Here is an 8407-nt window from a genome sequence, read left to right on the forward strand (position 1 = left end):
CTCTATTCTCCACCTTTTAAATCTATATTAAAGGATAATAGACCTTCCCAGTGATGTTAGGAAGACAAAATGAGGTGGCGTTGGTGAAAGCACCTCACTGTATAAATTGTCCCACATAAAATAAAGTATTTTATTTTTTCCTAAATGTTTCCGAAATTTGCATTCTTATTGCAAATCCTTTCTCACATATGCTGGGTCCTGCCTTCAATCATAATCTTATAGATTATAGGTTGTGCTCATTGTCCGCATTTCTGGAAGGGAGAAAAAGGAGCAGAGGGGAAGCATGCCAAAATTCTTATACATGCCAAGGATTAAACTCAGACCTATCAAACTCTTGTAGAGTTTTCACTTATTGAATTTCTCCAAACTGGCAACAAGGACTGCAAAACCCAGAGTCCCGAATCTAATCTGGTCTCCATTCAACAGGTTTCTAGCTATCAGTGATAGGTAAATATTCTCAGGGCCTGGGGTAAAAGGTGTTTAGTTAAAAGCCGCTTTGAACACCTCCATGAGAAGACAGTTAAAGGGATAAAGTGATTTCTGGTGAAAAGAGGCCTCACAAGTCCTGTTTGCTGAAGTTGAGCTTGGTTGCAATTTCATTACCAAATTCAACAACCCTAGAAATTTCATGCTCTGACACCATATCGCCCTGCTTTCAGATCTTGCTTTTGTTCCTGCTTGCATCTCTGACGTGGGAACAAATTCACAGCCCCATGCAGACAAATGGCCCTGGATCAGTGTGCCTTCCTTACTTCAGCTCAAGTCACAGCTATATTAAGGTGGCAACATGGTGTTAATTCAAGTCTCTTGTAAATCAGTGAATCTTCTCCTCAATCAGCAGCACATTGCAGTTGGGATATTCTGACATTTCTCACTCCAGCCAATAGATATAGTTGACGTTTCATAACGACAGAGACCAGGGTAGTAGGAAGAAGAAGTTATGGGGGAAACAATAATCTACAGCCCATGTGAAATCAAGTTTGAGGCGACAGCTTCACTTCCATACACTCTTAGGATTCGAAGGAGTCTTAAAAGGTGGTCCAGCCCATCACACACCTGATGCTGAGTATCCCCTCCACAGGCTCTGCTTGAATGCCCACCTGATGCTTCCTCCAAACCCCTTTGACAAGATCAGTGATTCTGGACCATCAGTTGAAATTTGCTACCTACAAGTCCAAACTGATGGTCTTGATTCCATTCCTTGGATCCCAAAGGGAAAGTTTTATTTCCCTTCTGTGAAGCAGCTCCATGAGGCAGCAATCTCATGTGCTCTCACCTCCTACACCTACTGCCATCTCTCCACATCTTCACCAGTTTTCGTCTTCTATACCCAACAAGCTAATGTTTTCTAAGCATTCTTCATATGATAGGGTTCCAAGTCTCACTTTTCCACCAAGGCTCTCAACAGAGACAATGGGTAACACTGTGATGGGCATGCACTTCATTTCCCCTCCCTTATTTCCCTGCTTGCAGGGAGGCTGGGTATGAGGAAAGCAAGTGCATAAAAGTCCTATTGAATAAGCTACAATCTGGATCATTGAGAATTGATTTATGTTTAGAGCCAGACAGTTATCTTGTGGAAATGACACAGAAAAAGGAAACACTCTAGGGTTAATCATAGGGAAAGGAGGTGGGAACTCAGAGAGGAAATGGGAACCTGGATGGGCCAGAGAAAGGGACACTTCTCATTCGTGGTCTTGGATTTTGAGGAGCTGAAATGTACGTAAGGTTCTCCTATGTGGAAGGTAAATAAACTCTAGCCCCTGCCACACAGAGGTCTCAGGAGCTGGAGGTCTCTGGGCAGCTGGACTGAAGGGGAGTGAGCTTACTTCTTGAGCCAGATAATCCAGTTCAGAAGTTGACAAACTACACCAGCTCCCAAGCCAAATCCATCCTGTCACCTATTTTTAAAGTAAACTTTTATTGAAATAAAGCTGTATCCATTCATTTACTTATGTAAGTAAGACTAAGGCGGTCTATGGCTGCCTTAGACAGAAACCATATACTCCATAAAATCCGAAATATTTACTATCTGGCCCTTTCCAGAAAAGTCTGCCACGTCCTGTGCTAGAGTACTGTTTCTTGTAGTGTATGCCTTATAATCCTAGGCAACTCCATGTGATACTATCCGAATACGTAGGGGAGAGTCTTCTCCCCAGATGTCCCCATTGAAAATTCGCACTGCTCACCTGCCTCTTTGGGCCCAGGAAATCCCACAGCATGCATGTCTGTTTAACGTCATTTAACTCAGTGCTCCTCAGACAGATTTGACCCTAACATCATTCCATGGAGCATAAGGCACACACTTGGTGAAACACCAATCTTGTTGCTATTGCTGTTCTTTGAATTGATTTTCTTTCTATTTTTTCTAAGCCTGTAGACGAGTCTTGCTTAGATTTTCCAGCCCAGACAGTTATGCCAATAGGATCTAAAGGAAGTGTCATGATTCTACACTGAGACCAGAGTGGTAGAGGGGAGTTGTGTTCTCTGCCGAGGAGGTGGCACATCAGAAACTGGGAAGAAGCCCAGTGGGGCAGAGGATTCCCTCCGTTCAATGTCATCATATTTTCCATCTTTACTGGATCATTCTTCTGAACATAGAAACAATCTTCCATTTTTTAAAAAACAAACAAAACACAAAACATCTCCCTTGGACCCCATCCTCATCGGTTACATCCATTTCTCTGCTCACCTTTACAACAGAACCCTCTAAAGCATTGTCTGTACTCATATCCTCCAATCCCCTCTTCCCACTCTGTCTTGAACCTGCTTTAGCCAGACTTTCTCTGCCATGACTTCCCTGAAACAGCTCTTGTCAAGGTCACCATGACCTCCACATGGCTCTAAACCCAACTGTCAAGTCTCAGTCCTTACAACACCCAAAATATCTGCAACATCCTGCACAATGACCCTCCTTCCCAAAGCACTTTCTTCCATAGCTTCTGGGACTCCATTCTCTATGGACTCTCCTATATCTCGGTCCCTCCTTCCAAGTTACTCCTCAGTTCTCCTCCTCTCCCTGACTTCTACGTACTGGAGTATATCAAGGCCCATTTCTGTAATGCTTCTTCCAGGTGATCTCATCCTGTCTCATAGCTTTATATAGCAAGTGCAAGTTGATGACTCCCACATTTATATTTCCATTTTCCTTCAGAATGCTCTTCCCCCGGAACTCCTCTTGACTCACCCCCTCACTTCCTTCAGGTTTCTGCTAAAATGTCACATTATCAGTGAGGTCTTCCCTGACCACTCTCTATAAATATGCATGTAAAGAGTGCCCCAACCCTCATCCTGCCTCCCTATACTCCCTTAACACGCTTTCTTTTTCTCCTTAGCCCTCATATTCTATCTATTTGCTTAGTAATGTGCTAGTTGTCTGTTCCTCCTCACTAGGACATAAGATTCATGAGGGTAGGGGCTGCTTTGTATTCTATATAATCCTAGGGCCTAACCTCACAAGACATATAGGAGGTATTCAAAAATTTTAGGATGGATGAATAGGAGTGTGGGTTGTCTGCCTTGGGGTTTTAGGATTCAATATGATTTCATAGCAGGGGAACCAAGGTTAGGTCTTTTTGCCTCAAAATCATATGGCTTGTCAGTGGTAGAGCTGATGTTAGAAATTTGGCCCTTTATTGAGTCTGTATTAAGTGCCTGGCACCCTGATTGAGAATGGGGACCCACAATCCATTTCTGCTGTCATGGAGCTTTTCAATGAAGACGGATTTTGTAAAGACAACAACAATTTGCCCTTGACCTCTAGGCCAGTCTCTTTCCATTCTTTGTCACCACTATCATAATGACCCTTTGAGACCAAGAAGACATTTGTCCCTACCCCCTCCTGTGGTAAACCTGAGATGGAGGACTTTTGCAGTAGGAAATTAACATATGCCTTATACTGAAGGTAACCAACCAACCTCTCTAAACAAGTGGTGGTTATCTCGGGGAATTTTTGAGTGGCTCACATATCAACTGGCTGGCCTCTCACATTTGTATTTCCTATTTTTAATGTCCATATCTTATCTGAGTGAACTGTTTTACTTTTGTTCACCTTCATGGTGCCCATTCCAAAGCACTGCAAGTCTACCTTTCACTGGGAGAAGACACAGTTTATGCAAAGGCAAACTGCAAGTGGCAGTAGCTCTGTGAGATCTTTCCTCCATCACTTATCTACACATTAAAGTGAGTAATAGCTCAGCACCCTGAACACTTAGAACCCTGAGGTTCTTAGATTCAAACGGGGTCTCAATGTCATATTGCCCCACCATCCTGCACCAATGCAGCAACCCTTGGAACATCTGTGACCTATGGTCACCTTCACTCGAGTCCTTTTATCAACAGCATATTCATTCTCATACAATTTTCCTGAGGTTGAGAAAAAAAACAGCCTCCTAAAGTCTCTGCACATTGGTCTTGATTTTTCATTGAAACCTATTATGAGTAAATTTCATCTTTCACTCATTCGTCAGGTCTTCAAATAGGCCTGTGAACATAGCAAAGAACATTTATTTCATTCCTGTTGGTCGTAGATACCAGTATAACTTTGTTAGCTATTAAAGCAAATATAGGTCAGTAAATCTTACCTGTTTATTCACAGGCTGCAACAGGAATATAAAGTGCTGCCATTGCTAGTGCATGGATGGGGAAACCAAGGCACACAGACGGTAGATGACTCGCCATTGGCTCGTTGGACAAATGATTCAGGGCTGCATGCCCTTTGCTCTGACTTGAATTCCCTCCTGCATTGCATACTCCAGAGAAAGCTATTATAATAATGACTGTGAGAATATTAGAATTCCTATTATTGAGAATGATGCACTTTCATTTAAAGAGTTTCATTCTTCTTAGATGAGTTCTACTTTCTGCTTTCCCTTCATTCGCATCCCATGTTTATTATTTCCACTCCACTGCTGCCCTGATAAAGCTAAAATTCCACTCATACCAGCAAGCAAACTAGATTTCAGGCAGACAGAAGCACTTGGTCTGTTAGAGACAAAGGTTTCTCTCCAGTTTGGTCAGCAAGCTGAATTCAAATTGACAAGCTTATAGCTCCACGAAAATAAGATCTAATATTGTCCTCTGGAAGGAAAAGGTCATTGGGCAAATGTCACCCTGTATCGCATTTTACAGCTAGAGTCTGGACATCAGCTGTAAACAAATGATCAAATCATTTATTTGTAACTAGATTCTGGCTCTCAACAATAATGACAAAAAAAGACTGTGGATAAAATCGTGAGCTAGTTCTGCTTCTGAATGCTGTTACTCGAATACATTTTACTTATACTGAAATCCGTCTGGAGTTGCTGACACTGTACTTTCTCTAGGACCCCACTGAAAAGTATTTTAGTTGTGTCTGCAATCATTAGTTGATTCTCCAAGATCCCCATTGGAGCCCACTTCTCAGGCCTCAGTTCTTAAGGTAGCATAGAAGTCTCCTTATTATGATATGGGTCACTAATACCAACCAGAATGTGGGAAGGGGACAGCTGGGAAATCTCACCCATCAGACAAATGAGACCCCTAACAGCCTCTAGGGATGGATGGGCTGAAAGGTTGTGGCAGCAAAGAGCACATGGCAGAACTATAGGCTATGAGGGGATGAAACGTAGGACAATTCACAGGGAAAGGAGGCTGAATAAGGGATTGCCTTAAGCAGCCTCTCCTGAGGGTGTAGTGGGCAGCACCTACCATCTTCACCTCCTTGGGCTTGGAGGAGCATATTTTCAGATTCAGCAAACCTTTACTGAGTATCTGCTATGTACCAGCCAAAGAAGTAAACATTTTCCCAGGTAGTCCTGTGAAATCGATAGTGTTCTAATTTTCTGAGTTTTGGTTTGTTACTTTGTTGTTAACAGCAACTTGATTAAATGGTTTTATCAGCCATCTTAAGTCTTACTTGGAGGAAGGTGGAGGTTGAATAAATAAATAAGCAAATGGGCTCTTTCTCTGCAGTGTCAATGCCTGTACTTCTTTATGGGAGCAGATCCAGCTAGGATGACTCACTCAAGGTCACAGGGCTAAGGAAGGAAGTGGCAGAACTGGGATCGACCCTGAGGGAGGGAGGGTGGGGGTCACCTGAATACATGCCAGCCCCCCCACCTCACCATCTTCCCTCTCCGCTGTCCTCCACGTTAATTATCTGTTTAATCCCTTTGTGCATATAAGACATAAATGTTACAGCCATCATCATTAGTGTTCTAACAGCATCTCTTATTTTAAACTTGAAGAAATGTTTTTTTAAAATTAAGCCCTAAAAAATATACTTTGCATCTTTCCCTCCCTTCATTCCTAGCTGAGTGTCTTTTTTTTATGTTTTATTGTTTGTTTTTTTCTGGATGCTCACTGAAGTCACCAGTAAGTTTCATTCCACTCTGCTTTCTTGGTCTCACTCATTCTTGGGAGTTACGTGCACATTTCAGGGGTCCACATTGAAGATAGATGTAGAAATTCTACTTGGAACACCAAGACCCATGGAGAAACCCCTGGAGGAACCCCTTGAGGCATGCACTCACCATCGTCACTCTCTTTCCAGCCGCTGTTCCCGAGCTCCCAAACACTGTCTAAACTCTTCCTTTTCATCCAACACCACATCACGAAGGACTGACCTACTATTGAGGAGACGGTTGATGAACACGTCGCCAGGTAGTGGCACTCATGAAGGGGGCAATGGAAATGAGAAGGGGAGAGCTCCGGGACGCTTCCCGAGGGGTTGAACTGTTCATTTTGCCAAGGAAGTGAACCTGGGCAAAAGCAACTGAGCTCATCCTGCACGTAGAAGGACTTGCTATTTTCCTACAGATACAGTTAGAGATTTTAGAGCTCCACAGGATGCCTCTCCTCACGACAACCGGGCTCTCCTTTCACGTGTCACAACCCCAGAAAGCTGGGGAAGAAGGAATGAAAACAAATATGAACTTTAGGGAACGTGGCCACCTCTCACTCTGGCTGTGCACAGTGGCTGAGCTTACATAGCAGCTCACAATACAAGCATGACCTTCCTGAGAACGAAAGCTATGGAGGCCAAATACAGGACCTCGTTCTATTTATATTCAATCCCCAAGCTAATTGCTCAGTCGTAAGAGTTCTGCCACGATTGTGGTCATCAGCAGCTTTTCATAAATGAACTTAAAAAACTTTATTAACCCAAATTATTGTTTGAATGCCTGAGCTCCAAGGAAGCCTAGAGCTAAATTTAGTGTACTCGCCTGCAATAATAAACTTATTCCAGATGCCTGGCATCTCTCATTCTCTTCTCCTTTTAATTGGTTTTGGCTCCCTTTCCATTTTTAATTGTCCAGGTTTATTTGAGATTTAACATAATAAACTACCCCAATCCCTTTTGCATTTCACCTCAGGAAGGCAAATTAGCTCATATTTTCAGATGCTGACACTTCCATTCAAGGCCTTAAAGCCTTCCATTAAACATCCAGCTTTGGTAACACAGGCGTAAATGGAAACACAGTTCTCTGACTTGGGAGCTGTTTTTCCTTACCGTGGCCCTCAGCTGGCACATGCCCCTTAGCCAGGGTGTATATATATCTGTACACAAGCACCTCCTGCATCTAGATCCTTCCAGAAGAAAATGAAACCTCACTCTCTGTGGAATGGAAAGTTTAAAGAGTGGGTAGTATGCCTACAAGTTCAGTATTTTTCCACAACAAATAAATAGCATTTTATCGCACAAAATGAATTTGCACTGTCCGAGCAAAATGGCTTCGAATACTGCCAAATGCCATTATCCAGGATTGATTTACTCCTGCCCTGAGGTAACCTGGTTACTCAGCTTTGTGCCGATTCAGCTGGGCTTGCTTCCCCCTCTGGCTAAGTGGAGACAGATCCACTTCCAGCGAGTCAGGGAAAAGGTGAGCTCTACAGCCGAGGGACTAATGGGCAGTAAAACAGAAGCCAGTGTTTCCTGGCTCACACCATCGTCATGCTGGCAACCATCGGTGCTCCTGTGGAGGCAGCCAGGGGCCAGGGGGGCTCAGAAGACGTGGGAGGGACCAGGGGTGGGGCTTAGGCTCCTCTCGCCTTGCTGTGGCCCTTCCTTCCCGAGACGGTGTCCTCCTTCTCCTGGGTCCCTGGACTCTCAGGGGTGCCCACTTCCAGCCCCTCTTGACAGCAACCCTGCAGAAGGTTCCAGCGGGGGCTGACTCCAGGAGGACCTGGATTCCAGCTCTGCCCTGCCAGCTCTGTACTACTTCACCTCCCAGAGGTTCAGTGTGCTCATCAGGGGAATCATTCCTACCTTAAGGGGTTCTGGTGATTAAGTGTTCCACCTGCTTCAAGTGCCTAGCACGCCGTCAGGCCAACAGCACAGGCTCCACTACTGCCAGTTCTCTGCCCTCTCCAGCCCACAGGCCCTGCAGACTCGCCCAGCGCATCTCTTTCCTTCAGACTCTCCTCT

This window comes from Tamandua tetradactyla, chromosome 3 (genome assembly GCF_023851605.1).
Source record: "Tamandua tetradactyla isolate mTamTet1 chromosome 3, mTamTet1.pri, whole genome shotgun sequence".
NCBI lineage: Eukaryota > Metazoa > Chordata > Mammalia > Pilosa > Myrmecophagidae > Tamandua > Tamandua tetradactyla.